Below are 6,391 nucleotides of genomic sequence, written 5' to 3' on the forward strand. Positions count from 1 at the left end.
AAGGAAGGAGACAGAGAGAGAAGTGCTGAACCTGCTGAGGAGAAAGAGCCAGGTGAGGGGGAGGGGTAGATGGAGATGCTAATCTCGCATTTCACGAAAGGCTATGTCCCTGTATCCATCCATCGTGTGCCGGGTCTGCCAGCCTGTGCCTGCTCGGCCCCCCAAGAGGCCCTGGTCTGCATTCTTGTGGTTTGATGGCAGAGGGAAGCCAGGCAGCTGGACGGACCAGGCGCTCTCAGGGAATGGCTGAGCCCCGAGCACCAGCAATTCTCCCTTTTCCTTTTGCTCCCTCTTCTCCCTCCTTTCTCCATATAGGGCCCCATCAGAACTGGTGGCCAGAAGTCACCCCGAGGGCTGTAAACATCAGTGAGTACTCCGAGGAGTGGCCCCTGTTTTGGGCGCCCAGGCATAAGCAGACGGACGGGAAGTGAAAGTGGGTAACCACTGGGAGGTGAGGGCAAGGGCTGGTCTGTTTCATCTGCGCCCTTGGCAGCAAGCTCTAGGAGCCAGCCTCTGCTGAGATGGTGAGTAACTACAGATGTAGTTCCTAGCAGCAAAGCTGTGTCTCTCAGGGTTTGGTTATCCACGCTGACCCATTGACAACCACCCTGCCAACGACAGGGAACATCAACAAACAAGGAGGTGACAGTGAGAATGACCTCACTGGAAAAGCAAACGTACCCCACAAACCCTGCGGGAAGGCGGCCTCATGGACTGGGCTGGCTGTGGGGGGCAGGCCGGGAGGGGGTGGATGGAGGAGAGGACCTGTGTGAAGGAAGAGACAAGCTTGCTCAGGAAGGAAACTATAGGCTGGAAAGGGAGGCAAAGAGAAAGCCACCCTGCTGAGGTTAAGAGTCCAAAGGTTTCACTCTCAGTTTCATTTAACTGAGAGTTAAAGAGATGCTAAAGAGGGAGGTTGATGTTGGCAAAGGAGATGTAGATGGGCCATTAGGCTACCTGCCACCTGTGTAATCTGAGGGAGATCAAAAAATATCCCCCAGCCTTGAAACTGGCACTTTCTCTTACATGACGGGTGGGCGTCTAAACCGGTACGATTTGGCAGTATCATTTAACATAAAAAGATTCACACAGCCCATGACCCAGCTAACCCACTTGCACAAGGAGACACACACACATACACACACACTTTATAATGGACTATCATGCAAATAAAAGAAAAAAATCAGAAAGATCTATATACACAGATGCACAAAGATATCAAAGACAATGTTATGTGAAAAAAACAAAGGACAAGTTGTAAAACTCCATGGTATGATTTTATTTGACTAAAAAATAAAAATGATATATATTACATATTAGAGAAAAATACAAATACCTTACATGTTTGTGTATCACAAGGAACTGTTAAATAGTGGTCACTTTGGGGGTTAGATTAGAAAGTTGGGATTCTAAGGAAGTATACTTTTTTTAAATTTCAGAATATTACAGGGCTATAAAAGTTTGGTTACATAAATTGCTTTTGTACCATTTGAGTCAAAGTTGTAAGTGTGCCCATCCCCCAGATAGTGTGCACTGTACCCATTAGGTGTGAATTTACCAGGAGGTATACTTTTAACTTGATACCCTTCTCTATGGTACAGTTTTTACAGACATGAGCATGTATTATTTTTATAATAATTTTTAAAAATCTTGAGCTCCTCTTGCCCTAGACCAATTCCCCTGTTAGTCTAGTAGTTTCAGCTATCATATTTTGTGAACTAAATAGTAGGAACACAATCTGATAAATACAGATTCTTATGGAGACAATGGACAAGAGAATTAGCAACAGAGGTCACTGCATGAAGTTCTCTCTTCCCTTCTCTCCCTTACCTGGCCTGAAGGTTGCATCCCCACCAGTATAAGTTGTTCCTCTGGTTTAAATCTGGAGGCAACACAGGATAGTGAGAACACTGGGCTTGGAGTCATTCATTCATCCAATGCCTACCAGGGCCCGCTGTGCCAGGATTCCGGGCCCTGTGCCCACTTACTTACTAGTTATGTGGCTGTGGGCTCTCACTCCCATGTTTTTGTAAGACAGGGTAATAATATTAATACTTGCTCTGTCTACATCACACAGATGTGAAGATAAAATGAAACAACGCTTTTGAAGGTACCTAGAACCAGAAGTGTGAGTCCTATATATATTTAAGGTTTTTATAAATCATCATCAAAATTTGATTTTATAATCATCATTAAAAAGGTAGAGGCATTATTCAAGGTCATGGTTAAAAAGTTCAAATTCCTGCAGATGGTGGGTATTGAATGGGTGAAGAAGTGAACATTCCTGAAATGGATATATTTAGGAGTATACTGCTGTAAGTTACCCCCAGGAATAAAGTCGCTTTTGGAAAATAAAGCTGGGAAGAATTTGTGCCTAACAGATGAGACCACCAACCACAGAAGCATTTCATCCTAAAAGATGGTAAATGCAGTGCATACAAAATTTAGGGACACTGAAATCCAAGTAATATCTAAATCAGCACCTGCTAAATGCCAGGGATAGTGCTAAGCCCTTTCCTTATTTAAGTCTCATATAACAACCCTATTATCTCCACTTTACAGAGAAGTTAAGCAACTTGCCCAACTTCATAGCAGGTAAACGGCAGAGATAAGATTCTAATTTCAGATAGTCTGGCCCCAGGGCCCATGTGAGGAACTTCCCCTTACTTAAAATGGAGGAGTGCTTGCTCAGAAAAATATGACTTAAAATAAGAAAAAAATGGTGGTTTTAAAATATCTGACTGAAAAAGAACGTGTTAACATTGTTTCTAAACTTACCAGGTAGCAACAAGAATCATTATTCTCCTGGTGATTGCTTCCCAAACTGCAATGTGCACAAAAATTACGAAGAGCTTGTTAAAAAGCAGATTACAGCCAGGCACGGTGGCTCATGCCTATAATCCCAGCACTCTGGGAGGCTGGGCCGTAAGATCACTTGAGGCCAAGAGTTCAAGACCAGCCTGAGCAAAAGTGAAACCCCATCTCTACAAAAAATTGAAAAATTAGCTGGGTGTGTTGGTGCAAGCCTGTAGTCCCAGCTACTCCAAAGCCTTCAGCAGAAGAATCACTTGAGCCCGGGAGTTTGAGGTTGCAGTGAGCTATGATGATACCACTGCACTTTAGCCTGGGTGATGGAGCAAGACCTGTCTCAAAAAAAAAAAAAAAAAAAAAAAAAAAAAGAAGCAGATTCTGATTCAGGAGGTCTGGGGTGCAGGCAGAGATTCTGCAAGCTCCCTTGCTGCTAGTCCTCAGACCATACTTTGAGGAGCAAGGCTCTAAGCAAGGGCAAGACAATTCCCATCACTGGAAATGAACTTCCCCACTGAAAATCAAGAAATGGGGTTCTGCTCAGAACCTCAGTCTCCCATGAGGCAGTTCCCAACAGCTGAAGCCCCCCTTTAAGCTCCCAGAACACCTGAATTCTGGATCATCAAAGCTGAGGTTCAGCCCTGGGCCCTAGTCACTGCCCCAGGACAGACAACCTTTGGTTGGCCCTGTGGGGCTCTTCTGGGACAGCTTTCTCATGCTGAGAGGATCAGATGCCTGAGGGGCCCCGAGCCTTCGGGGAGGGATGCTGGGGAGCAGGAAGCTCTGCGAGGTGGGCTGGGCTGTGGGACCAGAGGCCTGGCACAGTCTCTGGCACTGGCACTGGCTCTGGAAGTGTCTGCTGAGAGACCGAATGATAAATAGGTTGTACTGGAAGATGGGTGTGGGGGTCACGTGCAGAAATGGCAGGTCTGGTGGGGTGGGCGGGGGGAGGTTGACTTTACCTCCTTGGCCATTGTGTGCATAGCCAGTCCTCGGTGTGAAACTAAATTAAAGGAAAAGTTTGTGCCTTGTGAGGGCGTAGGCTGGTCCATCCTGTTGATCTGCTAGATCCAGGCTATTTGTGGAATGAACGAATGAATGGATGGAGGGCTACGGAAGCCACACAGAGCCTGATGCTGTTACCCTCCGCCTCCTCCTGGGATGACTGTGTGGATGACTCACGTCCTGCTGCCCCTCCACCCCCTTACCATTTTCTCAGCCTAACCACAGTCCTGGGGTGTGGGGGCAGCAAGCTGACCCCTTTTTCTCCTGCCACAGGTTTTCATCACACACAGTGCCAGCAACTTGAGTTTCCAAAGAGTTGCCTTTCTTCCCCAATTAAGGGCTGAGAAAGCTTGGGGAAAATGAGGAGTCCCAGTTTAGGTTTCCAGAGAGGTCTTACTGAAGAAGTTCTCAGGATGCTGTGCTGTCTGGAAGCCGGCTCAAAGGAGGACCAGAAACATCTGGACCATTGCAGCTCTAAGGCCTGTGCTTCTGCTCCCTCTGCTTGGCTTTCAGGCCACATCACACCCACATGTGTGAACTCACAACCAAAGCAAAGAGACCAGGCAATGAGCAGCCAGGGAGGAGGCACATAAAGTCAGAGTGGGTGGCCACTCCTATACATCCTGCATCGGCAGAGACATGACCCACCCGTGTGCCTGGCGCCGCCTCCCACAGCTCTGGCTTGCTGTGGGGCACTGGCCTGAGACCAGCCTCAACCAGTGTGTCTCCACATCAGAGCCTGGGTGTCTGGGTGCTTGACAGGACCCCACTCCTACCCCCAGCCCCGGTCCCCAGCTTCCCCAGGACCTTGTGGGGACAGAACCACACATGCTGGGTGCCCAGTCCTGTATGGTGGGGTGGTGAGGAAACGGGAAATGTCTGGAGACAGAGAGGCCAGCCACATCCAAAGCAGGTGGGAAAGTGGTGGTGATGTCTGGTCCTTGTTGAAAACATTATTTTGAACCTATTTCTTGTAGGAATTGACTATAGGTGCGTTTTGTCTTGCAAGATAGGTTTCCTTTCTTGAGAAGTCTCAAGAGGACAGAGCTTTCAGGAACTCGAAGACATGATCAGGCCACTGCAACTTTATTTCTGGAGAGAACATGTGCTCTGGCTTCCTGCCTCTTCCTATTCTGGGGAAAGTGGGGCCAATCTTGGAGACTGGTCTCCTAGAAATGCCCTTTTCTATTGCAATGGAGTTTGAAGAGACTTAAAACACAGGCTGTAAAAGCAACAGAGTTAATCAGAATGAGGAAAGAAGGAGGTTGTAAATGTGTTAACTTAAGTGCAAATAAGAGTTAACACCTAGGGCTATCATACTTGCCTCTGTACTTACTGGCGCCCTGGGAAAAAGCACTCACAATTTTTAAATTTGTTAGGTTCTTCACTGCTTTACCTGTTGCCTCCTTCTCTGTGTCTCCCTTTCTTCATCTGTAAAATAAGGTGAAAGTGCCTCATCAAAGCTTTATGAAGAGTGTCACACGAGATCACACACGCAGAGCACCTGAAAGTGCCTGGCACAGAGCAAGCATTCAATGGCACTGCAGATATTATTACTACTTCGTGCATCTGGGGATGGGGTGGGGACTTCTGTGTAGAGAGGAGGTTCTTCTTCACCTGGAAGGCACCTATCTTCTCTTCCCTGGATGTTCTCTCCCCTGCTCCCATTTAAGTTCTCATGGGTGGCCTGTGTAGCTGCCTTTGTTCCTGATCTGGCTCCACAATATGTCCACGCCCACTGAGTCCCCCTCCTCTAAGCAGACTAGTTCCAGGATGCTGATGTGGTTACACAGTGAACAGTGACCTCAGATGCATTTCCTTGACTGTGTCTCTGAGGTCAGAAAGTGCAAAAGTGGTATTGTCTCCTCCTTTTGTCTGGACTTTCTCAGGGTTGGAGGGGCTGGGCATGGGATCAGCTTTCCTACCTCTCAGTAGCTCAAGTCCACCCACTGAGTTAGTCAGAAGTGGAAATAACCCCAAGGAAACTCCAACCCCACAGTGCCCCGCTTGGTGTTCCGTGGCATGCGGCAAGTTGTCTCGTTCTGTCCTAAAGGTGAGGGTGGGGAGGGACCTTCAGTCTCATGGGCTCAGTGGCAGGATTCACCAAAGATCTTGTGGGCAGTCAAGGTCTGGGCCAGGCCAGTGAGCCCATCCACGAGCCACATGTTGCAACCCTGCCCCTCGGCCTCTGGCAGCAGCCTGCTCTTCGTGGTTTCTCTTTCTATCAGCAGTGGAAAAGTGTGAAAGAGCTTGGCCCAGATGGCAGGGGGAAGGGGGCGGGGTCTTATCACCTAACACACACTTCATTTTAAACATGGGCTATGCATAGTAGGCCTTCAGCTAGTTGCTGAATAAGGACAGTAAGAGCCTTTTGGAAGAATTTTACGTACATTGATTCATTTTAGTCCTCATAACAGCACTGTGAAGTAGGAACTTTCAATCTCTCTCCCCTTTCTTTTTTTAATTTTTATTTTATTTATTTATTTTTGAGACAGTCTCACTCAGTTGCCCTGGGTAGAGCGCCGTGGCATCAGCCTAGCTCACAGCAACCTCAAACTCCTGGGCTCAAGCGATCCTC

The sequence above is a fragment of the Propithecus coquereli genome, unplaced genomic scaffold (genome assembly GCF_000956105.1).
Source record: "Propithecus coquereli isolate 6110/MARCELLA unplaced genomic scaffold, Pcoq_1.0 Scaffold519, whole genome shotgun sequence".
Classification (NCBI taxonomy): domain Eukaryota; kingdom Metazoa; phylum Chordata; class Mammalia; order Primates; family Indriidae; genus Propithecus; species Propithecus coquereli.